The 27604-nt window shown below is 42.3% G+C and overlaps 1 protein-coding gene and 1 non-coding gene across 2 annotated transcripts in view; one reads left to right on the forward strand and one right to left on the reverse strand.

Moving 5' to 3' along the window:
- MAP2K1 (mitogen-activated protein kinase kinase 1) overlaps nt 1–27604 on the forward strand; it is a 77293-nt gene that overhangs the window by 6303 nt on the left and 43386 nt on the right. The window lies entirely within an intron of this gene.
- Nucleotides 19280–19352, reverse strand: TRNAR-CCU. Its single transcript has one exon. It is a non-coding gene; the product is annotated as a tRNA-Arg (tRNA).

Raw genomic sequence — 27604 nt, forward strand, 5'->3', positions numbered from 1 at the left:
AACGCTTAGAATATTATTCTTTCACTTACTTATGTGTCTTTGAAACAAAGGGAGAATACTTTAGTAGAGTAGCTGCTACTGGTGCTGCCTTACCCATCTTGTTTGATGTTTCTCTCTCCTGGTTCATCTGTTGTGGTTTGCACTGACCCCTTTACTGTCCTCCTTTCACCCCAGCATGCTGCTTCCTACCTCTCTCTGGGCTTGCCCACGTGGTTTCTTTTGTCTGGAACGCCCTCCTCTGCTTTCCTATGTTATTGTATTTTTGTTTTGTATTTGCCATCACACTTTAGCTTCTGTGAGGGCAGGGACCATGACTGTCTTGTATACTGATCTTTACCTTGCATCTGGCAGTGTCTGGAATGAGTGAATGCTACCCATCTTTCAAGACCTAGCATAAATCTCATCTCCCATTTACATAATCTTGAGATTTTATAGCGTTTTCTGAGTAACTTCATGCTATTCTAGGACTTGGCTTCCAGACTTAGTTTTATTACTTCTTAATTGTTGATCTTGGCCGTGTAATTTGACTTCACCGAGCCTTGGTTTTCCTTATTAGTAAAGTAAGGATGATAATGTAACAAACCTGTGAGGGAAGCTGGGCAGATGAGCATCATCTGAAATAATCTATCAAAGCACTTGATAATTACCGGAATGTTATTCAAAGGGGAAGTGTTGTTAATCCACTTTGATTTCTTCCTTCTCAGAAAGCTATTATCTTTTGCTCTTAATACCAAATTAAAAGTGTTGATAAATCATGTTAATTTGGACATTTTATATGCTGCCTGTCTTTTAAAATCTAAGCCAGATCTGTGTCTAGAATCAAGCCTTGAGACCTAACTTCCTGTTTACAACAAATGCAGGGACAGAGGAACAAGTTAAATGACACCAGGAGGAAATCATTAGACAAATCCAGGATGTGGAACATTCTCTATAACAACTGACCCAGTCTCTTTAGAAAGTCAGTATCATGGGCAAAAGGGTGCTAGTGGTATGGTTCTAGAATAACGGACTAAGGAGACATGCCAACCAAATGTAATCCATAAACCTCAGGTGGATACTGAATCAAAAATGAAATAGTGATCAAATGTATTCTTGGGACAGTTTGGGAAATTTGAATAGAGAATTGCTAAGTTTTTAGATGTAATGTATCATGATTATGTAGGGGAATGTTATTCATAGATGATATATGAGACTCACTTTGAAATGGTTCAAGAAAAAAATCCACATACATAGTAGATAAAGCAAGTGTGGCAAAGTGTTCACAGTTGCTTAGTTGGTTAGTTTATGAGTTTCACTGTTTTATTCTTTCCATTTTTCTGTATGGAAAAATTCATAATAAAAAAATATATATTTTAAAGATTTTATTCATGAGACAAAGAAAGAGGGGTAGAGACATAGGCATAAGGAGAAGGAGAAGCAGGCTCCCTATGGGGGAGCCCAATGCAGGACTTGATGCCAGGATCCCAGGATCATGACCTGAACCCAAGGCAGACACCCAACCATTGAGGTGCCCCCATAATAAATATTTTAGAAGTACCCAAAGAACAAAATTCATCCTGAGTCTTATGCTCTTTTTAATGTTAACTCACATTTTCTAATTCCTCTTTTGTACTTGTGGTCTATATTGTGTAATGAACATCACATTAAATGCAGTATCATTTTATTTTTTTATTTTTATTTTGTTAAAAATTTTTATTTATTTATTCATGAGAGATGCACAGAGAAAGGCAGAGACATAGGCAGAGGGGGAAGCAAGTTCTCTGCAAAGAGCCTGATGTGGGACTTAATCCAGGACCCCAGGATCACAACCTGAGCTAAAGGCAGACACTCAACCACTCAGCCACCCAGGCGTCCTGCTTATATGTCTTTTTTTCCCTTAACTTGTTTTGGGGCCATACCTTTTTGGACCCCTGGGTCTATGACACTGTTGATACAGTTAATCATTATTGGTAGATTGGACAAAACCAAAAAAAAGTTTTTTTCTTTTTTTTTTTTTAAAGATTTATTTATTTATTTTAGAGGGTAGGATGGGGCAGAAGGAGTTTTAAGCACATTTCACGATGAGCACGGATACTGTCATGGGGCTGGATCCCGTGCCCCTGTGATCAAGACCCTGCTGAAACCAAGAGCTGTCAGATATCTGATTGTACCACCCAGACACCCCCAAAATCATGTTTAAACAAAGAGACTGAGTCACCTGGGTGACTCGGTTCAGTATTGGACTCTTGATTTTGGCTCAGGTCATGATCTCAGGGTCGTGGGATTGGGCCCCATGTGGGCAGAGCAAGGAGTCTGCTCGAGATTCTTGCCCCCTCCGTCTCCTGTTCCCTCTCCTCCTTCCCGCCCTCAAATAAATAAATAAAATCTTAACAAAACAAATCAAAGACACTGATAACAGCAAAAAAACCTTCTTGGTAGCTTTCCTGTGTATGAATTGTTAGTATTTGCACCACCTCCCCAGGAAGAAAACATGGTGAATGTTTTTGACATGCTGAGAAAACAAACCAAGAGAACCCACAGGATGGGGCAGAAAATGAGGTTGAGCCTGAGAAGAAAGTTTAAGGTCCCAATTTTGTTTCTGTTTTCTTCTAGAAGCTGCCAATTTTCAAAAATGCTCTTACTGTCTTAATGCTGCTTGATTGTGTTTTTACTTCATGTCCTGTGTCCTGGTTCTGTTGCCCGAAAGCCCATGAGAGCTGTTTGGAGGCCCCTGTACCTGTTTGCTAAGTTAACTCCTCCCAGGATGAATGGTGTTTTGTTTTAAAGCAGCAGGTGTTCTCTGGGTCTTGGTTCTGGGCAGACTGTGAAAGAGCTGATCCTGCATCGGATTTCTCAGTGTATTCCCCAGGGGGGTCCTGCTTTGATGTCACCAAGGGAGTCAGATTAAGAAGAGGTTACATGGGGGTTAAGAAAAAGCGGAGAGGGGTAATGTGACCTCTTTTCCCCACCACACCCCTTCCTCGAATATTTGCCTGCTTAAGCACAACTCTTTAAAAAACTTGAATGTGTTAAACATCTAAAGAAGGAAACTACAGACATTCGAATTTCTAGTGTAACTTTTTGGACATTCCATTATTTACATGTGATCAGTTGGTGAGCACCCCCTCTTCCCTCCAACCCTTGCCTCCCCAATTTTGACACTTGGACATAATCCTCATGCTTGTCATTTATTTTGGCTGAAGAGTAGAATTGGACATGGCCTGGCTTTGTAAATGATACTTTGTTGATTATTTAGGTGGTATCCAGATTTTTGTTTTTTGAAGATTTTATTTGTGAGAGAGAACCCAGGGGCTTGTGGGGAGGGGGACGGGAAGGGCAGAGGGGAAGAGACTTAAGCAGACTTTCCATTGAGTGTGGAGCCTGCCACTCCATCTCATAACCCTGAGACTCGGAGATCACCCTGAGTGAAAACCAAGAGTCGGATACTTAACCAACTGTACCACCCAGGTGCCCCCAGATTTTTATTATGTACGGATAGTCTTGCAAATGTTTTGAATTAATTTGTTTTGTTCTGCTTTTAGATTAATTCATACACCAAATCAGAGGCAGTGAACCATGTTACCGCTGTTGTTACGTATTAACAGCATATGTTCCAAAAAAAGATGGAACCAATTATATTTCAACTGTTTCCTCAAGCTGCAGAAGGTTTTTTATTTTTAAGTGTAGTTTTTTTTTTTTTAATAGTTTAATGGGTGAAAAGGGCTCCTTTGAAGGTCAATCTGCTTTACTTTAGGTGTTAGCCAGGCTGTATTTTTAAAATGAAGTTATTTTCTGTATTTTACCAATTCTGTTTAAACTAATATTTATTGAATGCTTAATGTAATTTGCTATGCTAGAAGCTGTAGGCAGTTGAATAAGATTGTCTTTGGATTTTGCGCCCAGGGATTTTGAAATCTTATAGGACAGGGAGAGGTTGCAGGGCCACAAGAAGAAGGAGACAGATGGCTGCAGGGTAAGAAAAGTGCCCTGATGTACAAAGAAAGTACTGTCGGAGCTCATTGAGAAGAGGAAGGCACGTCCAGGGGGGGAGATTAGGAGAGCCATCACGGAAGAGATGACATTTGAGCTGGGTCTTGAAGGATGGCTAGGATTTCCATGGGAATGGGGGGGGCGGGGGGGGGGGGCAGGGGGGCAGGGCATGGCAGGAAGAGAGCACAGGATGAGCCACTTCACATAAGTGGGAAAGCCTGGGATGCCTGGAGGAGCCAACAAATAGTTGAGGGCTCTGGGTGCATAGGTGCAGGTTGTAGAAGATGAAGCCGGAGAGGTAGGTGGACTGGTTTTGTGGTACCTACTAGACATTTTGAAAAGTCACATGCAAACTTTTCTTCTCTGCTGATTTTTTAATAGATACGTCTAAATAGTTTTTATGTGCTTTGTATTTTTATTTGTTCATTCACATCTTTTGTTAATTTGTACATGATTACTTATGGGTTGTTGAGGTCAGTGTGCTTTGTATTTTAAGATTTTATCAATTATGTGGCTACTGCATTGTCCTGTCGGTGTTTTCCTTTCATGTTGTGTTAAGAAAAAAAAATCTTTATTTTTTTGTCTTTAAAAGCATGTCTTTTGTATGGGACAGTCTACTTCTCTTTAGTATTTAGACCTATCTCTTCACAACTTCGCAGGAGTATGTGGCTTCTTTTTCTTACAGTCTTTTCTCTCTTATATGGTTAATTCTGTCCCATCTGGAATTTATTAATGTGTTTAGTGTGAGAAACATGTCTAATTGTTCTTCACAATGAGTTCTAGTATCTTATAGGGGTTTATTAAATATAATTTATCTACCTATCTGTTGTATTTTCAGGTTTGCTTTTATTTGGTCTTTATTGTATTTTGATGTATTTCTAAAATTTCCTTTTAACTTATGTAGTTTTGATGATTTTTATTTGGTAGGGTTAGTGAAAACTTATTTAAAGATAGATTTTTTAAAGATTTTATTTTTTAGTGATCTCCACACCTGATGTGGGGCTTGAAGTTACAACCCTGAGATCAAGGGTGGCACACTCTACCAACTGAGCAGGCCAGGTGCCCCTAATGAAAACTTTAATAACTTCCGTGGTGTACCTTTCCATTTATTAATGTCTCCTCTCGCTCCTATAATAGTGTTATAGTTTCTTCTGAATAATTCTTCTGTGTCCTTAGTTAATATTTCTAAGACTTAACATTTTGGTGCCATTGTTTTGGTTTTTGTTTTGATGCCGTTGTGATTGAACATTTTTTAATTTGTATTTTCCATTCTGACCATGGTTTGGTTTGTATGAATTGTTTATATCCTACAGCTTTGTTAAATTCACTCATTATATCTAGTAAATATTTGGTAGAATTATATGCATTTTAGGTTTTGTATTGTCATCTTCAAACATAACTTATTTTTTCCTCTGAACACCTTTATATTTTTATAGCCATCTTACGGTTACTCTCAATAGCAGTTCTTGTGTCCCATAGGAACACTGTTAAGTATAATGATGCTTCCCAAGGACCTTCTAGGCAAGGAACATTTCTGCTTTTTCCAAAGAGCCTTGAAAATAAGAAGCAGCTGCCTAGCTTTATAGAAGCAGAGCCTGTTTGGGCTGAATGGGACCTTACAGATCCTTTAGCCCCCTGCCTGCATTTGTGAGATTAAACCAGACCCAGAGAGAAGGAACTTGCTGGGAGCTCACACAGCTGGAATGGAGGAGGTGGTTTTCAGACTTCAGTTTCTTTATGGTGTATATATTACATGTTTTCATTTGGGATACTTGGTTGGAAAACTTTCCAAGTTTACCCAACACCAAATTTTGAGAACTTTATCCAGTTATCCTAACAATTTTTAAAAAACTAATCTGAATTTGTTCAAGAAATAATCTGAATTTTTTCATGTAATAATCTGAAGGTCTTGTGGAGGCACTCCTCTCTATCACCATTCTCTTAGGTGTTTGAGTGAAAAGGGAATAAGGAAATGAGGGGAGGAAAGGGTATTTTAGTCTAGGATCCTTAGTAGGAGGGTCTATTTTTAAGCTTCATAATGTCAGTTTTAAAAGCAGTGGTTTTCAAAATAACCACAGACAAAAGTCCCCTTGAAATGAATGCCTTTCTGGAATTGACCTATTTTGAGTTTAACTGTTACCAAGAACGGTTCAGAATCTCGAATGCTCTTACGTGCATCTACTTTTCAGACTAAGTAGAACAGTAAGTTGAGTGAGTGATCTACATGGGTTCCAGATTCAGGTTAAATCTAGGAATATGGGAAGTTGTAAGAAGACATAACTAGCCAATCATATTGTCCTTACAGACTTGTCTGTATCCAGGATAATTATAGTCCCTTCTTTATTGAGTTGTAGGTTACATTTCCAGATTAGTTTTAAAAAATTAAGAGTTTCACCACATTTGAGAGTCCAGAGCTAAAGTTATTTGCCCAATTTGATTTCATACCATCATTCAGTAAACGGTCGGGGGAGGCCTCAGAGGTTAACAAAAATTCCAAGCCAACTGTAAACCTTTTGTCTGATGGTTTACTGGAATCTAGATTGAAATCCTACCAAAATGCCAGTCTATATTTTCAGCTTCTTCCCCCACTCCCAGCCCCCAATAGGAAGAAGACAGAGGCTTACCATTCCAATAATTATTAATATAAAATTTATCCTGCTTCTTTTAGGCATTCATCTATGTCCACTATAAACCTTGGTCATTGGCACCATGGCAAGGTTCCATTCACCAGAGGACAGGCCAGTGGAACGCTTGGACCAGGCTTTTAACACGTATTATTTAGGTAGAGACTGGGGGGCCTAGTTGGCTCAGTCAGTAGAGCATGCAACTCTTGATCTCAAGATTGTAGGTTTGAGGGCAGCCCAGATGGCTCAGCGGTTTAGCACCGTCTTCAGCCCAGGGTGTGATCCTGGAGACCCAGGATCGAGTCCCATGTCGGGCTCCCTGCATGGAGCCTGCTTCTCCCTCTGCCTGAGTCTGTCTCTGTTTCTCATGAATAAATAAATAAAATCTTAAAAAAAAAAGATTGTAGGTTTGAGCCTCATGTTGGGTGTAGAGCTTACTTAAAAATAAAATCTTTAAAAAAATTTAGATAGGGACTACAACATTTTTATTATTTTATTGGAACACTCCTAAAACATAGTCTCTTTTGCCTTGTTTTATTTTGGTAATGAAACTAAACTAATGCTGGGTTAGCTGTAAATGTAGCTTGTTGCATTTCTATTTCTGAGTATTCTGAATCACTGAGCAATTACAAAATGAAAGGTTATCCTAAAGCATTTCCAAATAAAGAAGCCATAAAATATTAGGGGAAGTTGGAGGGTGGGGGGAGTCGTAGGGAGAGTTAAGAAGGGAAAGACCAGAGCCACCAACAGGTGTTCTGGTTGCATTGAACAAAGTGTCAGCTTGGTATGCAGTCACGGGTAAGAGTTTTGTGAATTCCTGAATGCTGGTGTGAGGGTACGCAGGGTAAGCGGAAGTCAGCAGTTCCGGAGGTGCAGAGGACTTGGCTCACTGGCTCATCCACAGCTGAGGACCTGAATCAATTCCTGAGCAAGTTGTATTCTTGAAAGACAAGGGCTGCATCTGTAGGAGCACAGCAGTTAATCTGTGGGGTAATAAGTCCTTCCTACATCAGGAAGGAAGAGTAGGATGAAGTCCAGAGACATGAAACTTGCATCCCTGAAGGACATCATTAATTGGAAAAATAACTTGACATTTATTGAGAGCCTGTCTATTCTCTTTACATGCATTATCTTTAATTTGCACAAAAATTCTGCCAGAAAGATTCTAATATTCTGTTGTACAAATAAGGAAAATGAAGTTCAGGGGAGTGAGGTAATTTGCAGAAGATCACATAGCTAGAAAGTGGTGGGACTAAGTTTAGAATCTAGGACTAGCCTACTCTAACCTCCACGTTTTTCCCACATGGCTGTCCAAAGATTATGTAAAATGATAGAGGTCTTGAAAAAAAATTTTTTAAGTAAGCTCTGTGCCCAGTGTGCGGCTTGAACTCATGACCCTGAGATCAAGAGTTGCACACTCTACAGACTGAACCAGCCAGGCGCCCCCTAGAGGTCTTTATAGAGTTGTACTCTCCAGAACTGGAGCCACTAGCCATTTGTAGCCAATCAAATGTATTTGTATGTACTTCAATGTATTAAAATTCAATGAAGTTTAAAAATCAGTACCTAAATTACACAAGCCACACTTCAAGGGACTAAGGCTGCATGTGACTAGTGGCTACTCTGTTAGCACAGATTAGAACATTCTGATCATTGCAGAAAATTACTGGCTAGACGTCATCCAACTTTACCCCTTTATTAATTTATTTTTGCCCCTTGTGAAGGAAAAAATGAGGGACGAAGGAAAGTAACGTGTTCAGTATTGAGTCTGGTTAATCTGGGCCTTTGGACTGATCAGCTCATGACTTTCCCATGGCTGACACTTTCCTTTGAAAACAATAGAAAGGTGTGCAAGAGGAGTGACTGTCCTACTCTCCCAGCCTTGCCTGGCCTGCAAACTAGATTTTTTTCTCCCAGAGTGCAGCCCTGTGTTTTCCTAAGTTCAAAGGGCATGTCCGGATTAGTTGCCTCTAGGAAAATGAGAGTTGTTTGTCGGAAAGGAATTCCATGTTTAATGTATGAAACAGCACTTTGATTCCCTCTAGTTCGTGCTCTGCCTTCCTACCCAGCCCTTTGTAACTGAACTTGCAGCTGCTAGCCATTTGTCTTCCAATCAAGGCCAACTTCAAAACAGTTCAGATGACAGAGGTATGTATACTTTGAATAGAAGCAGCTGCTTGTTGTTTGTTGTTGATTTGGATGGCTTTTGTGTGAGGGTCAAATAGATTTAGATTTTGACTAAAACTACAATAATAGGTTTTGAACTCGGTGTTAAGAAGATTCAAATGTATTAACATTCATTTAACTGATAGTTATTACATACCTAATATAGACCAGGCACTGAGCTGAGAAATGGATGAAATGGACTTTTGCTGAAGATGGAAAAAGATGCCAGTGTTCTGGGCGAAGTCTAATGCAGTTTAAATTCATTTATTGTCAGCATTTGCCATCCGTGTATTTACCTATTTGGTCCTGATATGTAATGGAAGCTCCAGTTTGGATCATTTTTTTTAAGTAAAGTGAGGAATCATGTGCAAGTGTCCTTAGTAGATTAAAGACATTTACATTATACATGCTAGGATCTAAATAACAGTCTAAAGTGTATGTGTGTATTTGGGGGATGGGCACGTAGGAGCAAAAGGGAGGCATTGTACAGGGGTAATATTTTTAGGAAGCCTTAAATGTGATATTTGATTTCAGTATAACACACTCTCTGGTTTAGAAAATTGTCTTTTAGGGATTCCTGGGTGGCTTAGTGGTTGACCACCTACCTGCCTTTGGCTCAAGTTGTGATCCCTGGTCCAGGATCGAGTCTCACATCCGGCTCCCTGCAGGGAGCCAACTTCTCCCTCTGCCTGTGTCTCTGCCTCCCTCTCTGTGTCTCTCATGAATAAATAAATAAATCTAAATTTAAAAAAAAATTGTTTTTTAGAAACAAATTGAAGTTTCAGGTTTTTTTCTCCCTAAAGAAATGTTGATGTCACATGCATGAGTATGGTCAGAGATTAAAAACAGAAGTTGAAGTGATGGCAAGGTATCCAGGAAAGTGCCTGTCTTTTCTGAGACTACAAAAGGCAGAGGTGGAGAGGACATTAGAAATGTCTTAGAAGGGGTCCCAAGGAGCCTGATGTCTGGTCTTACTCTAATTCCCTGAGGTGGTGCGGCTGTGGCAGCAGTGGTGGTGGTATTGGGGGGAGGGTGTGGGCAGAGCACCCATCTGACTCCTTATATAGTTTGACAGAGTAGAGTCTCATTTCTAGAAGGTTGGGAATGGGCTTAGGAGAGTTTTGAAGTCCCCAGGTTCAAACATGAGATGGTCTGAGGAAGACCTACTTACTGTTCCCCTCTTGGAGTTTTGGATGCTGGCAGTGCAGCAAAGAGCGCAGCTTCCTGCTCAGGTTTTAAGTAATTGTTTCTGTCTCTCCAGGTGTTCCATTTGAATCCAGAAATTACCCCCTCTTCCAGAGGGCTCCAAAAGTCTGAGGCTTGAGAATTGTCAGGCTGAAAGGCTTTTGAATAACAGCCTTGTGTTAGAGGGAGAGTGAGATCTCAGCTCCTTCTCTGGGAGAGCTGTTAACTTGCCACGTGACCACCCTGTGTCTGCTTCTCTGCAAGGTGGGCTGATGGGAATGCCTTCCTACCTTTCAGGCTTTATATAATGAGTCCACATAATCCTATAGGTCACCACTGTGCACACTTTCAATCTCACAGTAGATATCAAGTAAATGAAGTTTTATTACCAAAAGGAATCTTGGAGGTCTCCCTTGGCAGTCCTCTTCTTTTGTCAGATAAAGAATTCAGGACTGCAAAGAAGGGCTAAAGGGAGTTGGCCACGTCACACAGTAGGTTCTACTGTGAGTGTGACTGTTGAGTAAGCATGGCCTGGGGACCGTGTGACACAGGGAAAAGGCTTTGGAGCTGGCGGACATCGGTTTGAGTTCTGGCTTGGCCTCTTCGTCTCTTGAGTGATCTTGTGCAAGTTCTTTCACATCCTCGAGTCTGTTTACACATCTGTAAGATGGGCATCGTGACACCTACCCAGCAGAAAGGATTCAGACATTCCATGTGTGTAGACTGGTTCTTATGATTAACAGGACGAGTGAGAAGGGCCAGGACTCGATTCCCTGCCAGGGTGCCTTATTCTCTATCATGTGAGGAGAGACAGTTCTCCCCTCCCAAGGTACCTCCAGTGATGGGACTCTTCAGCTGTTCTTGATCCAGACAGAATAGAGACAGTGCTGGGCACACTTGCAGTTTTGGGGGAGGAAGTGAAAGAATTACTTTCAGTGAAACGGGAGGCTGCAAAAGGTGCTCAGCGAACAGCTGCCACACAGTACATCTCAGTACAGACTCCTCGTAGCTTCTCCAGGACCACCATCTGCCTGACAAGAAGCTCTGCTTTCTTCTCCAAGAGTTTAAAGAAGTTCTCCTGTGGGGGGTGTGTGTAGGAATAGGAAGGGGTAGACGCTGATGTAAAGCGAAGGTAACACTCTTGTGCTAAGCCAGATGTTGGGGAGGTATGCTCTAGGTGGCTCTTGGGGTCTACTTTTTCATGGTTCATCCACATGTCTTTCCCAGTGGGTCCTGGCCTCTGCTCAGACTGTCTTCTGGAGATTCCCTTCTCCACCTTTCAGTCCATGTTGCAATCCTAATCTTGTGTCAGAGCTCAATTTGTAGGGTTTTTTTCTAAAGACTTATTTTAGGGAGAGAGCACTAGTTGGGGGAGGGGCTGAGGGAGAGAATCTCCATGTATACTTCCCGTTGAGCTCATTGCAGGGCTAGGTCCCACAACCCACAAGATTGAGCCAAAACCAAGATGCTTAACTGACTGAGCCACCCAGACGCGCCTGTAGGTTAGCTTTTGTGTAAATCTGTCACAGGTCTGTCCACCCCACTCCAGTGGTCACTTTTCCACCTTCCAGGGCACTCTGTACGTGTTCCATCACACTGCAGTTGTTTCTGGAACTCCTGTCCTGTTGGACTGATATTGGGGAAGCCTGGAACTATGTCTTGTTCCCAGTTCATGGCGTGTTCCCTGCCATCTGGTTTGGTGAAGTTTTGCTGAACGACTTAAGTCGTGACGTGACAGTAAAGAGGGCAGAAGGCACTCCTTTCCAAAGGTCAACGCTCTGTTAATCCCTGCAAAGTTTGACTTATTTTGATTATTTTCAGTTTAGTATTTTGGCACAAGAAGGTCACAGGTGGTAATCTTAGCTTTTATTCTGTGAGGCTTTGTATACTCTTCATTTTTTTTTTTTTTTAAAGTTATCTCTGTGTCCAACATGGGATTTGAACTCACAACCCCAAGATCAAGTGTCCCATGCTATAGTGACTGAGCCAGCCAGGTGCCCTTACTCCTCATCATTTTTACATCTCTTTTTTCCTCATTCAACCACATGAGACGTGTGGGGATATGTGTTATCTTTACTCAACAGATAGGAAGCCGATTCTGGTTAAGGGTCTTGTCCTTGTCATGCTGGCAGCTAAGAGTGCTTATAGTCCTCTATACTGCCTTTTCAGCCAACAGCCCCTTCCTTGCCCAGAGGGGAAACATTTGGGAAGCATATACTGGTGGTGACATCTTCCCTATTCTGTGGTGTTCTGCAACTCCCTGCCTGGTGCAGAGGAAGGCTCAGGGAATGTTTGGGGCCAATGCATCAGCGAGCCTCTTTTGCATGCTGAGCTGAACACTTATCCCCAGCAAATGTTGGGCTTCTTGATGGATATGTGACATTGGTGGCTGAATATACATGGCACCTGTGGCTTTTCACACTCTCCCCCCACGCCTCTCCAGGGACTGGGATAGGACAGATGGTCATGGACACAGGATTCTCAGCTCTGCATCCTCTCTGCAAATCACATTTGGAGAAAAGTTAAGTTTGTGCAATAATACAATTTCAGTAACACAGTTTTGTACTGCCGGTGAGTTGTTTAACACTCTGGATAAATCACACTTCAGCAGAACTCATTTGGGAACAGAGTTTAATTTCACTGTAGGTGGCTGTGATTCCCACCCACCAGCCCCCCCCCAATAAATCTAGACTGATAAGGTGAATGCAGCACTAAGCCAGGCTATTTCTGGACCCAGGGTAACATTACATTGTATTAATCATCCTTTTCACCACCAACACCTTTCATTCTTTCTCCCCTGAGGATTGCTACTTGTCTGTCCTTAAATGTTAGAGATGGAAAAGATCTTTATAGTTCATCCTCCTGGATGTATGATGAAGAGATGGAGGCCCAGAGAGGCCAGGTGGCTTATGGCTAGTGAGCAACAGCCTCAATGGAGATCCAGGACCCCTGACTTTTCTCTAGTGCAGGGCTCTTGTTTTTCTGCCCTGCCCACCCTTTGATTCTGTTTTATGGCCAGAGGAGAGAGTCTTTATGTTCAGTTAGAATGAATAAAGGTGACCAGTTCTCTCTTAAATGCCCCCAGCACAGAGTGAATTCATTTCCTGTTAACCCTCACAGCCTCTCTTGACCTGTCTTTGCTAAGGGTTGTTAAAGTCTTGACAGATTTCTATACAGGTTAACTGCATCCTAGGGGTGGCCCTGTATTGGTTTGATTGATAGGATTTAACTTTTAGGAAAAAAAAAAAAAAGAAAAGTAGGGATAATAAGAGTATGTGGAGAGAAAAAAATACTATTAAATTCTCTCTTAACAGTATGTCTTTGGGTTCTAAAAATCACTATATTTTGATGTTTTAAAAATGGCGGATAAGATATAGCACAAGAACTGCTGAAGACTGTTAAAACTTACAAAAGGTCCAATCCTGGATCATGAAAAAGTACTTCTCATTTGTCATAGAAGCTTCGTTGTTCTACCTTCTCCTGCTGATGGAGTTAGGGCATCCTGGGAGCTCAGCAACTGGTGTGCCATTCACTGCTCTGTGGTCCTCCCGTGTCATGGATGAGCATACTCTTTGTCTAAGTGGTAACTTTGGGAAGGACACAGGCCTGGCCAGCCAGGGGGTCCCAGTCGACCTGTACAGGGGTGATATATGTGGCAGGAAGCCAATTGTAGCACAGCAGAAGATAATTTTCCTCTGTACAGGATCTCACATGTAGTAGGTATTAGTGTTTATTGATTTCGGGATTTAAAGAAATACATATATTCCTTATCTTTCTTGACTACAAAGATCTCAAGTCTCTTAAAGGGGAAAAGAGTTTAATTATGCCCTGCTTCTCTTCTAATACTATGACCAGCTTTCCCACAGTTATAAACTCTATTCTGACACTTAGTGGGTGCTCTTGCTTTCTGTTGTAGGAGTAATCCCTAGAAGCAGATAGCTGAGGTTGGAGTCCTTCATCCCTAAATAATGATGTCAATTGGACTTTTTAAGGTCTGTCATCCCTAGCTTTCTCATTAGTAAATATGGGAGTGGTAATAATACCTGATTTGTAGGGTTGTTTTGAGGGTTAAGTGTAAAGTCTTTAGCATAACACCTAAACCATAATAAGCATTCAATAAAATGTTACCCATGACTTTATACATTTCCTTTTTTTTTTTTTTTTTTTTATTTATTTATGATAGTCACAGAGAGAGAGAGAGAGAGGCAGAGACACAGGCAGAGGGAGAAGCAGGCTCCATGCACTGGGAGCCTGATGTGGGATTCGATCCCGGGTCTCCAGGATCACGCCCTGGGCCAAAGGCAGGCGCCAAACCGCTGCGCCACCCAGGGATCCCGACTTTATACATTTCCTTTGGGATTTTTCTGTCACGTTTATTGCCAACGTTTGGGAGTCTACCCTCTCGTTTAAGGTTGAAGTCCAGTATTATCTTGTCCATGAAACTTTGCCTGGTCTCCATTAGAAAACTTCCAGTGGGGCTGTCCATGAACTATGTGTGAGACAAACCACTTTGGGGGTGTTGTATGTGGATGTGTGATCTTTGTATATATCTGTTGCTTCATCATCTATGCTGTGAGCTTCTGGAGCCTCTTAATTTTGTCTGGATGCCCCATCTCTAGCCTAGGTCTGATGTGTAGTAAGTGGTCTATAAATATGTAATGAATGAATGTTGGTGTTAGCTTACAGAGCCCATGTGGGACAGGAGATTTGCTTCATTGGGTTTTCCCTGATACCAAATACAGTGTGCATTAAGTTTCTGGATAGCTTTCCTTGAATCATTCTCTTTAAAAAAAAAAAAAAAAAAAAAAAAGATAGGGATGCCTGGGTGGCTCAGTGGTTGAGTGCCCGCCTTCAGCCCAGGGCATGATCCTGGAGACCCTAGGTCCAGTTCCACATGGGGCTCCCTGCACGAAGCCTGCTTCTCTCTCTGCCTGTGCCTCTGCCTCTGCCTCTCTCTCTCTGTGTCTCTCATGAATAAATAAAAAAGATCTTTAGAAAAAAAAAAAAGATATTGGTGTAGAGCACACACATGCACTAGTGGGGGGAAGGGCAAGAGGGAGAGGAAGAGAGAGAATCCTCAAGCCAACTCTGCTGAGCATGGAGCCGATGCAGGGCTGTATCCCAGGACCCTGAGATCATGATTTGAGCTGAAATCAAGAGTTGGCAGATTAACTGAGCCACCCAGGGGCCCCAGTCATTTCTTCTTTTTGTCTTTTTTTTTGGCTGATTAAGCAAACCTGGACTAGTTGGAGCCCCCAGGTGGGACCAAGGGATGTGGCTCCTGCAGGACTGTGTTGTAGGTCAGATGCTTACTTCAGTGCGTAGCATGAAGAAGTCAGGAGTATTATCTGATCGTGTGGATTCTAGTTACTAGACTGTAAATGACTGTGGTGGGTGAGGCTGTCATAAATATAGTAGTGGTTTGGGGGGCCTGAAGGAGTTAAACCTCCTCTCAGAATAGCCGGAGCAGCTCCTGGGAAGTAGCTTCCGAGGCAGGATGTGGCAAACCAGTGTGTAAAATGAGTGCGTTCTCCTTTGGAAGAAAAGGAAGTGGGTGGGGAGTAGTGAAGAGGAAGAACTTGGTGGACAAATCTTTTTATCTGTTGCTGTAAGAACAAGTTTCTCTTTTGAATGCCAGTCAGAGCCTGCAGAATTTTAACGCTAAGCGACCAAGGTCCAGAGAATGCTTAATGATGCTGGTTTTGCAGTTTTCTTGTTTTTTTTCCTCCACCAGTACCTCTAATTTAATATGCAAAATATGCAATGGAGTGTTGTCTTAGTAGGTTTTGTTTACTGATTGTGATCATTGGTTATTATTTAATGCTGTTTGAGGATTCACAGTTAATGTGAAGTGTCATCACAACCACAGTCACCTAACTAAGAATCATTTATTTATTTGGCATTCATTTAAAAACATTTTTTTCCTCTACACCCAACATGGGGCTCAAACCCCCAACCCCGAGATCAAAGGTCACATGCTACAACCCACCGACTGAGCCAGTCAGGTGCTGCTAATCAAGAGTAATTTAGAAGAAAGTTTTTTGTTTTAGAAAAGTCTCTGATGTGTTTGCTTCTTTATCTGTTTTGGAACACATTCTCACCCACTGTCTGTGCAGGTGCTCATAATAGCCCCTTGTGATGCGGGACAAGAGTCTGCTTCCGTTTTAGGTTCAGGGTTAGATGGCCTGTTAACCGGCAGAGGAGGGCTCTAGACATCTTGACTTCAGGTTCAGTGCTATTTCCAGAATTTTGGTACCTTTTGCTAAAAGCATGTTTTATACCCTTGAAGGCAAATTATTGACAGTGCGATTGTGTGAGTAAAAATAGGTGTGAACTGAATTTGGTGAGCTTCAGGCATCACTGGAAAAGCAGCCACCACTTCTATGTGGATTGTATAGATGGCAGTAATGTGGATGAGTGTTAGATTTAGGAATTGGATCCAGGACTGTGGATTGGTGTGTGAGAAATACTGTCAGAGGATTTTTTGAGTCAGTCTTTGGACTAGGTAATAAGATTTTAGTTATCGGAAGAGAAGTCCCCTATGGGCTTCCTAAGATTTGGAAAGCTGAGCTCAGCAGCTTTCAGACTTCAGATTTCTACAGTCTCTGTCTCAAGGAAGCTAGTATGTCTCCTGAGATGTGCAGATCTTGACTCCATTTCTGTGAAGGTTCCAAACTAGAATTTTTACACTTATCTATGTATGTTTTAGACAAGCACATTATGGGTGATTTGACTCCCAAACCACATACTTAAATTGCATCCTGGTCAAATTGTGATGTTTTGCATGTATTTTAGATTTTTAAATATAAAAGTGCTCTTATGGCATTTTAAATTTTTTTAATTAAAGATATTAAAAAAAGGAACCTTATGGCATTTTTAGAAGCTAAGATGTCAGGCTGATCTTTGCCAAACCCTGAATATTCTGAGGCATTCTAGGCTGGTGTGCTGGGACTTTTTTTTTTTTTTTTTAAAGATTAAATTTTTTTTTCTTGAGGTTCTAATTGATGTATATAAGGGTGCTGATTTGATACATTTATGTATTGTCATATGATCGCCACCATAACTTTAGCTAACATCTCTATCATGTCCCATAACTATCTCTTTTTTGTGGTAAGAGTATTTAAGATCCAATCCCGTAGCAGCTTTACTGTATATGATACAGTATTGTTGACTGTAATTACTGTGCTGTGCATCAGGCCTCCAGGACCTATTCATCTTCTACTGCAAGTTTGTACCCTTTGACTGACATCTCCCCAGTATCCCTTCCTTTTCTTTCTTTCTTTTTAAAAAGATTTTATTTATTCATTCATGAGAGACATAGAAAGAGAAGTAGAGACACAGGCAGAGGGAGAAGCAGGCTCCCTGCAGGGAGCCTGATGCAGAACTCCATCCCAGGATTCTGGGATCACGCCCTAAGCTGAAGGTAGACGCTCAACCACTGAGCCACCCAGGCGTCCCTCCCTTTAACTCAAACCTAATTCTTTAGCAGGATGTACTATGCCCTTCCTTGTCTAGCCCCAACCTACCCTCCAGATTTATCTGTAAGTTCTCCTGGATGGATGCACCTACTCTCTGGCCACTTGGAATGGCTTCTAACAGCACCTTTTTTTTTTTTTTTCATGCTGATGCCCAAGCCTGGAGTTGGACATTACAGTTTCTGACCTTCTCTTCCCCTTCCTTATCTTAGATGAAATTGGGAGTCTTACCTCTGTTCTGATAGCCCCCACTGCGCACCTCACTTTCAGCATTATGATCTACTTTACCTTGTAGACATTTCTGTACTTGCTAAAAGCATGCTGTGTTTGGCTTGCACTGTGAAACCTGTTTCTTTCATCTCTACATCTTTATCTCTCTGTCTCTCTCTGTCTCTGTCTGTCTGTCTCTCTCTCTCACACACACACACACACACACACACACACACACACACACACAGAGTGCCTGATGAGGGCAGGGACCTAGTCTGCTTCATTTGTACCTTCCAAGCCTCTAACGCAGATAGATAGTGCGTGGCGCACAGTGGGTGCTCCATGATAAATCTGCATTGCAATTTCACAGCTGTGGGCGTAAATGGGTAGAAACCAGATGTCGACTTAAACTTCCCCATCCTCTGCCCTCCTCTAGATTGGAGCAGCCCTACAGGTTTACATTCTATGATCACTTGTTTCTGTAGAACCCACGTTTCCCTTTCTGTGTTTTTTTTTTTTTTTTTTCTCTTCTTTTTGCTTTGTGTTGAATCAGCTAGGAAGTTGGCCCTTTTTTCCTGGTTTCCACCAAACAACAATAAGAATGCAATACACACAAAGCTATTTTTGTGCACAGCAGATTGGACTGAAGGTCTGGGGTAAGGGGGATGTATTACATTATAGCAATAAAGACAACTTAGAATCTAGTGGTGTAACTATATTTGGTCTTAAATGACCTTTGCCCCCTTGCCATGATACCTCCTTTCTTCCTGTGCCACTTATAACCACTCCAAACAGTCTTCTCCCATCTTATTCTGTAGCCTAAATCATTTCTCTGGTTCCTCCCCCAACATGCTGTTCAGGCCTGCTTCTGCCTAAGCCACGGATGAGGATCAGGCCCTTATAAACTATGGGCGAACCTTCTGGTCCTCTGGTAGCCTCTGCTGTGAGGGGGTTTGGTAGCGCGCGCGCACGCGCACACACACACACGCTTCTTTCAGAAGACAGAAGCCAACACGGTCACTTTTTGTTTTAATTGAGTTTTGTTCTCTCTGGTCTTATTGTTACTTCTGCCAGGTAGGTTTTGACCCTACCAGGCCAACTGCTATTAATTTGAGGGCCTAACTCATAGTTTTCGACAAGGCGAGCACTTATATAGACTTCTAGTCCTGGTCCTGAGATCAGGGTTCTGTGAGCATTGCCACACAGTGATGTAGGGAGGGGTTTTCCCCAGAGATGATGGGTGCTCAGACGAGGTTTGCTGACCCCTCTTGTGGGTACTTTGATTAAGGAGAAGGGCCAAGCTGTCATAAACATGTTTGTGTATTTAAGGAAGGAACAGGTCTGGAGAATTGGTGATTTCTCTCTGTGGACTAGAATTGGAGACACATTTTGAATCTGTTTCTTCCAACTGGATCTTCCTGTCTTAGCTGTGCCTCTGAGCATGACTGTCCTCATGGTTCTGGGTTATGAGGTTTAAGATGATGTTCACATTGGGTCCTATACCTTTTTCTTTAATTGAAAAGCAGCTTGCACTGCTGATTCACAGAGTGACATGGGCCATTACTACATACATAGGCAGTTTCTCCTTTCCTTTCCCTTTTCCTTTTCCTTTCCTTTTTCCTTTCCTTTTTTTTTTTCAAGGAGGCTCCATGCCTAACATGAGGTTTGAACTCATGACCCTGAGATCAGGAGTCATACGCTCTACTGGCTGAGCCAGCCAGGCACCCCTACATAGGCAGTTTCTGAAAGGTCTTTCTATATGTCAGCTTCTCAAGAGCAGGGAATGGGTATGGTCAAATATATTATCTTTCTAAGGCCACAATCAACCAGCTTGTCTGTTCAGGAACACACTCATTTTGTGGCCACCACCAGACCCAGGGCTCCCTTTGTCTCTGATGTCGACCACATATTTATTGGATGTTCCACTTGGATTGTCCATGGTGTTTTCTCCCTCTCAATACTCCCTACTGCCTCCTCACCACCCTGCCTCCCTCAGTAGTCCCCTGGCCCTCTTATGGCCACCTGAATCTTTACTGCTGCTACCAGTGTGCTTCACTTGTGCAGGATCCTTTCTTTTCCCTTCCCATCCCATTCAAAATGTCTCAGTCTAGGATGTTCCTCTGAAAGGAATTCCTCTGTACATAGATTTAATTTGTTGCCTTTCCAGGAACCTTTTAGTAGAGTAGAGCACAGTTCTTTGCCTCAAAGGAATAGTAGCTAACAGGTAAATACCTGTGTTATGGCTCATTGAGTGGGGGATTTGTTTGAAGGACATGAGCTCTTCAGCTCATGGTGTGAAGGAAAGATAACTTTTAGAGTTCCAGCCCTACCTAGTCTTTACTGCTCCTGGCCTCCATTCCCATTTCTGTAAAATAGGAACAACATACATAATTTTTAAAATTGCAAGGATGAAGTGAGTTAATTTGAATAATATGGCTAGCATTTAAGAATCTCAAGTCTTTTTTTTTTTTTAAGATTTTATTTTATTTATTTATTCATGAGAGAGACACAGAGAGAGGCAGAGACATAGGTAGAGGGAGAAGCAGGCTCCCTGTTGGGAGCCTGATGCGGTACTCGATCCCAGGACCCCAGGATCACAACCTGAGCCAAAGGCAGCCGCTCAATCACTGAGCCACCCAGGTGTCCAAGAGTCTGGAGTCTTAATTGTATCTAAATTTCATTATCAGACAAGCATTATGTTCCTCTTTTTGTTCTCATCAAGGAAGGGCATTATTCCTTTTTGTCCTTCATCTTCTGATCTTTTTTATCCCCCCTCTGCCTCCAAATTTCGTCACAATTTTTTTTGATACTTTTCTGAAAGACTGATTCTTTAGTAATTAATTCATATATGGCTAATATGAAACAAATTTTGTCCACTGGAGTGGAAGACACCATAGTTAGTTCTTTAAAGCAACAATATGACACTCCCTCTCCAATTTAGGATGTTGTTCAATATTTAAGAAGAGTCTGTGTGAGTGGGTGGTCCTGTCATTCCAGAGGTTCCTCTGTGTGGGCGTGTGCGTGTATTTTTCAGTGTGACTCTTCTGCAGAAACATGCCATGGGAAGGCAGTTTGTATCATTTCAGAAGTCTGATTCCAGAGGTTAAGTATTTTTGGTTTTTGTTTGCTTTTTTTTTTCTTTATTTTTTTTTTTAATTTTTATTTATTTATTTATTTATTTATTTATTTATTTATTTATTTATTTATTTATTTATTTATTTATGATAGTCACACAGAGAGAGAGAGAGAGACAGAGACAGAGACACAGGCAGAGGGAGAAGCAGGCTCCATGCACCGGGAGCCCTACGTGGGATTCGATCCCGGGTCTCCAGGATCGCGCCCTGGGCCAAAGGCAGGCGCCAAACCACTGCGCCACCCAGGGATCCCTTTTTTTTTTTTAAATTAGGCTCCACACCCAATGTGGGGCTTGAACTCATGACTGTGAGATCAAGAGTTGCACACTCTACTGACTGAACCTGCCAGGTGCCCCTGTTTATCTTCTTAAAATTAAACCTGTTTTCTTGACTTTGAAAAACATTTGTTGATTTGCCTGGAAGCTACTTGATTTAAAGTGAAATTAAAGAGAAACACTTGTCTTGACTCTTGTTTTCTTTTTTCTTGTAAGTTATATTCTTCTGACACGTTTTGTTTATCACAGCCTTAATCCCCATTTTCTACAGGGGAGACCATGCTACAATGCCCTTTTTCCTTTTTGCTGTCTAAATTTTAGGTATCGTTGTAGACCAAATCAGGTCTCCTATGCCTGTAAAACTTAGACTGATTATGCCAGCATCTTCTGAACTACAAAGCTGTCCGTGTCTCAGGCCTCTTGAGAAAATAGGGGAAACTGCAAGACAGTCTTTGCCCCACAGTCTTTTTGGATGTGGTGGTGAAACCAATGAAAGGCAATGAGAGTAGTTTTTTTTTTTTTTTTTTTAAGTAGGCTCCATGCTGGGCTCGAATCAGAACCATGAAGTCAAGAGTTAGAGTTGGATGCTCAACCGATTGAGCCACTCCAGTACCCCAAGCAGTATTTAACTACATTGTACATTTTTGTGAGATTATTACATGAAAACATGAAGATGCAGGAATTTCATCAGTAGAATGGGGCTGACTGGTGATCGCATCATGGTGTTGTTAAAGGGACACCTACCTTTTGCAGAATGCCTGATGCACACAATACTCAGTAAGTCAGTAGGGAGTACTACCAAATTGTTACCCCTACTAACCAACAATTACTAACCAATATTACCCTTACTAGTACTGTTAAATACTTGTTTAACACTTTAGAGGATTTCTACATTTTTTACATCTCTACAACAACTATTTTTCATTTTTATTTTTTTTAAGTAAGCTCTTCACCCATTGTGGGGCTTAAGCTCATGACCCCAAGATCAAGAGTAGCATGCTCTACCGACTGAGCCAGCTGGGCACCCCATCCACAACAGCCTTTTATTTCTCATCACATCATTGGTTTAAAGTGCCCTTGGCTGTCTGTATTCCTCTCACTGCTTCACGAAGGGCCTTCTGGTGCCCAAATGCATGCATGCTCACAGAAGGCTATGTAGCCTCAAAGGAAAAGGCAGGGCAACCCTCTCAGGTCCCCTCCCTCCTTGGGAGCTTTGTAGTATCACTTCACTATTGCTCAATAGACATTGCTTTGCTTCCCACCAAAAACAAAAACAAAAAACAATCAAAGGAAAAGGCAGTGAGGGTGGGAAAACAGTCAGTGGGGTGTACGTGTGGATAAGAAGTAATGAATGACCAGGGCCTCAAACATGTACAGCAGACGAAGCCGGGCATTGTGTTCACAGAGATGTGTGGCCCTGGGACTTAGCTGCAAAGTTCTGTCCTTAGAAAACTGCAGGATGAATCCGGTAGTAGGATTAGAGAATTTTAGCATTGCAAAGGACTTTAAAGACCACCTAGTTTAGCTTTCCTATTTTACCTATGAGGATAATCAAGGGGAAGTAATGGGACAAGTCTTCTGACTTCCAAAGCCTTCACGCTTCTTAAGCAAGGAGTATATGGCAGCCACGTGGATTTTTTTTTTTTCTTTCTAGTTTTATGTCCCATTGTGAAAGACCAGCTCTGTGCTGACCCAGAAGCAGCAGATTTCCTGCATATGTCACTGGCCCTGGAAGTGGGTCTGGGGAATGCTTTCAAGAATGACTGTGAGACTTTGCTCACCTATGTCTATCAGCAAGCAGAAGAGAGTGGGCGGCCAAGATGCAATTTACATTAGCAAACAGCATCAAGGAAAGGGAAAAAATACTTGAGCTAAATTCAGTGAAGCACATCATGATACCAGGCAAGGGAATGGCTGTACTGAAGCATGTCTTCCCACAGCCGCTTGAGAGTCTAAACCCAAAGCTGGGTTCAACACCAACACAAAGCAGAGGTCTATTGCTGGAGGAGGAGTAGGAAACTTTCTCCTGCTCCAGAACTGCCACAGATACACATTTGTTTTGGTTGCCATGGAAAGGAAGGAAGTCCATGTTCACAGGGCCTGTTTAAGACTGAGGCTGGACCAGGATAGGAGAGAACTTCCCTATCGCTACCATGGGCACTGTGGCTTGCTTCCCATGCTTTCAGGTCCTGGTTGTTACTTCTTGTTGACACATATGCCCCACTGACCCTTCTCCCTCCCTCACTGCTTTTTCCTTTGAGACTATATTGACTGTTTTATCTTCCCAGGCCTTCTGTGAGCATGCATGCATTTGGGCACCAGAAGGCCCTTCATGAAGCAGTGAGAAGAATACAGACAGCTAAGGGCACTTTAGGCCAGTGTTGTGATGAGAAATAAAAGGTGGTCATTGAGATGATGTGAGAGCGTTATGTAAAAGTAATTGCCATCAACCCCCAGAGCAGGGGCAAAGGCATGGAGAAGGATCCCACTCTGTGGCCAGGCCACATGGGACACTTCAAACCTGAAGGAGAAGTAGGAACACTGAGAAAAAAAATATCTCTGCAGCTCTGGCTCCACTCTTTGCATAAGATAAAACCCATTGCTGGAGAAATTTGCAGCCTGAGGTACATGGAAATTATCAGGGTTCACCAGAAAACCCAAACCTAGCTCAACTCCCAACTAATACTAACAGCATGACAGCATAATGTGCCTATCTCTAAGCATGAAGATAATGTACCTCCGTCTTTATTCTTCTATTACAGTGTGCACCAGTTAGTGTACAAAAAGCACAACATCGAGAGAAGAAACAACCTACAAGAGATAAGGCCATCAATAGAACTAGACTCAGAGACGACTCAGATGATGGAATTAATGGACAGAGGCTTTAAAATAACCTATGATTATGGACAACATGCATGAACAGATGAATTTCAGAAGAGATAGAAACTAAAAATAGATTCAAGTGAAAGTGCTAGAAAATTTTGAAAACATGATCTCAGAGGTCAACAAGTCTGTCAGCAGACTGTAGGGAACTGAGGAAAGAATCAGTTACCCTGAAGATAGGTTAATAGAAATTATCTAAACTGGGGGGTGGTGGGTGGTATCCAAACTGAGACAGGAGAAAAGGAATAAAAAGAAATCAGATCACAGCATCCAAGTTATAGGTATATATAGAGAGGAAGAGATAGAGAGAGAGAGAGGAGAGAGAGAAGACACCCTACTAGAACTTTTTAAGTAATTGGCCTATGTGGTTATGGAAGCCTGGGAAATCCACAGTCTTAAGGGTAGCCCAGATTGCTGGAGACCTATGCAAGATTTGCAGTTGAAATCCGAAGGCAGGCTTCCTTCTTTGGGGAGGTCAGTCTTTGTGCTATTAAGGCCTTATACTGACTGGATGAGTCCCACTCCCATTATGGGGAGTAATCTCCTTTACTCAAATTCACCAATTTGAATGTTATTCTTATCACACCCCTTCCACAAACCTCACTTCCATGGAAACATTTTAAATAAAGTTTGACCAAATAACTTAGCATTGTGGCCCTGCCAAGCTGACACATAAAATTAACCATCATATGTCCCCTTCTAGTTACTGCCCCCACCCTAAAACGTGTTCACTTTTCTACCTTATAACTGCAAAGATTAGTTTTACCTTTTTTTGAATTTGACATAGATGCAGAAGAACATATACTTTGTTGTTCCATCTGGCTTCTTATATAATCCTAGAATTTTATTGCCTAGTTAGTTGAGCAGCCCTTCCCAGAGTGGCCTGTGGGGCTGAGGGGTAAAGGTATAGAGCCCCTTCTCCACTTTGTTGTTTGGGGCTGGCCTAAACTGCACTCCCTTACACCGATGGGCTAACTTAGGATGGAGTCTGGAATTGGTTAGCTCTGTCTTCCTCTTTCAGGCCCATTCTTTCCTCTCCTCTTTGTTGTTTTGTTTTGTTTTTATTTTTTTAAAAGATTTTATTTGAGAGAGAGGGAGACACAGCGCACATATGCATGAGCAGGGGAGGGATAGAGGGAGAGGGAGAAGGAGACACCAGTAAGCTCGACGCAGGGCTCGATCCCAGGACCCCAAGATCATGACCTGAGTAGAAGGCAGACATTTAACTGAGCCATCCAGGTGCCGCCCTCTCTTATACTCTTTGTTACCCCCACACTCTGTGCCCTGTCCATGGTTTGACTCTGTAGAGAATCGTAAAGCCAATCTTCCCTCTTCTCATATTTTCCTTCTTTTGAAGATCTTCAGCTTTTCAACCCAAGCACACATTCTGTCTTACTCTGTACTTCCTCAGCTGGTTGTCACATTGACAGGCTTGGGTCTCAGAGACACTTAGACAACTCTCCCCTCCCTTCTCTCCTCCTCCCCATGTACTTTTTTCTTTTGGTAAAAATGGGTGTGGAAACTGAATACCAGAGAGGGTGGGAGCTTGCCTAGGATCTGACAGATGGGACTGGTATGGGGTGAGGATTGAGGGATTGCAATAAGTCCCATGCTCTTATTTGCCCTTAGTTTGGGTCCTTTACCTTCCCTCTTCCTTCTCTGCCCCAGTAGCCTTCCAACTGCCAAATGCCACAGGGGAGAGAGAACTTCCCAACTCCCTATACTCTCTGAGGATACCCGCCTGCCTGCACTGGAACCTTTTCTTTCCTCCAGCACAGTTACTGAATGTCATCCTGTACTCTTCCCTCTTTGTTCCTTCCTGGCAGGAAGGCTAGAGCAAGGCTTAGGTTGGTGACAGACCCCTGGCTGGTGTTTACATTACTGTGTCCCATTTCTGTTTGGTGTGTGGCTGTTTGAAGACTCCATTCCTTTGTCTAGATGTCACCTCCCTTCTCCTTAAATCATTCCTTTAGGTCAGCTTCCCATTTCAGGGTCCATCAGGGCTGGAGATGGCAGTGTACGGCCTTGAAGAGAGCTCTGTTCTAGGATTTAGGAAACCTTCTGCCAGTGAGCTTTGTGACTTTGTACTCTCTGGACTTCTGTGACCTTACCTGTAAAGTGAATTGGATCAGGTGGTTTTTAAGGTCCCTCCCATGCCACGTTTTATACTGCTTCCTGACTTAAACCACCGAGCCACAAATGCAAGATTCCAGCTGTCGTACTGCAGTTAGGCTTAGTGGATGGGTGGGATGAAGGAGAGGGAAGGAGATGTTCTTGCCCATAGGATCATCCTTTCTCCACCCACTACATTGTGCCTTCTTGGTGTGTTCAGAATACAAATGACAACCCTTGTTTTTCTCCACATTCCTTGCTCTTCTCTACATTCCTGTTTCAAACCTATAATCTTGTATCTCGATGAACTTGTGTTTACTGTAAGACAGCCACGGTGCAGAATTCATGTTGCCATGGGTTATTTTCTTTCTGCTGTGGTGCATGAGGGTGATGGGAGTCAGACTTTATAGCTGGTCCCTGGAGAGGGCTGTGTGTGTATGTCAGATATTTATTGTTCTGGGCTCTGGTGTCCTTTCTCGATCCATAGTCCTGATTTTGCTGATTTCAGTTAAAGCCAAAGACTGGGCAGGACACAGATTCTGGTTCTCTGAAATTTGGAGACTTGTGGTGTGGTTGAAGGAAGACAGGCCCCTCTCTTCCTCTTTCCTTTGTTGGAAGCATTTCAGCATGGGGTGGGGCAGGAATGAGCCTTGTTTTTTTTTTTTTAAGATTTTATTTATTTATTCATGAGAGACACAGAGAGAGAAGCAGAGGGAGAAGTAGGCTCCCTGCAAAGAGCCAATGCGGGACTCAATCCTGGGAATCTAGGCTCAAGCCCTAAGCCAAAGGCAGATGCTCAACCGCTGAGCCACCCAGGCATCCCACGAATGAGCCTTGTTGAACTTGATTGACTCCCTGTCCCAGAGGAAGCAGTACTAAACACTGCTATGTTTATTGATTGATTTATTTTTATTTTGTTATTTATTTTAAGGATTTTATTTATTTATTCATGAGAGATACAGAGAGAGAGGCAGAGAGAGAGAAGCAGGCTCCACACAGGGAGCCTGACATGGGACTCAATCCCGGGTCTCCAGGATCACGCCCTGGGCCGAAGGCAAGAGCTAAACTGCTGAGCCATCTAGGGATTCCCGATTGATTTCTTTTTAATGAGTACTGAAAGCCATTTAGATGCTGGGATTTTCCTTTCACCTTCAGATAAAATCCTTTGTCTTTCATTCACTGAAGTAATTCTTAAGAAACTTTTCAAGGGTTTTAGGAATTGTTGAAGGAAAGACAGTAGCTTCTGGATGCCACTGTTGCTGCCTTGGCAGCTCCTCACCCACACTTGCCCTAACACTAGTGTGGAAGTGTATCCAAATTCCGTTGTTCCTTCCTATTAGTTTTCTGTTTTGGTCCTCCCCTGGTAGAGGAAGCACGGACTTGTGACTCTCTTTGACAGAAGAGAAAACACAGATGTGTCAAAGTTAATGAGTAGTCAGTCTATGGCCGCCCAGCTAGTTGTTGACTATTTAAGGTAAGAAACTGGGATTCCCGATGACAAATGACTTGTTAGCATGGCAGTGCTGTTCCACCTGGAGTCATCAGGGAAGTCATGCCACCATAGCTTACAG

Source organism: Canis lupus, chromosome 30 (genome assembly GCF_011100685.1).
Source record: "Canis lupus familiaris isolate Mischka breed German Shepherd chromosome 30, alternate assembly UU_Cfam_GSD_1.0, whole genome shotgun sequence".
In the NCBI taxonomy this organism is placed as follows: domain Eukaryota; kingdom Metazoa; phylum Chordata; class Mammalia; order Carnivora; family Canidae; genus Canis; species Canis lupus.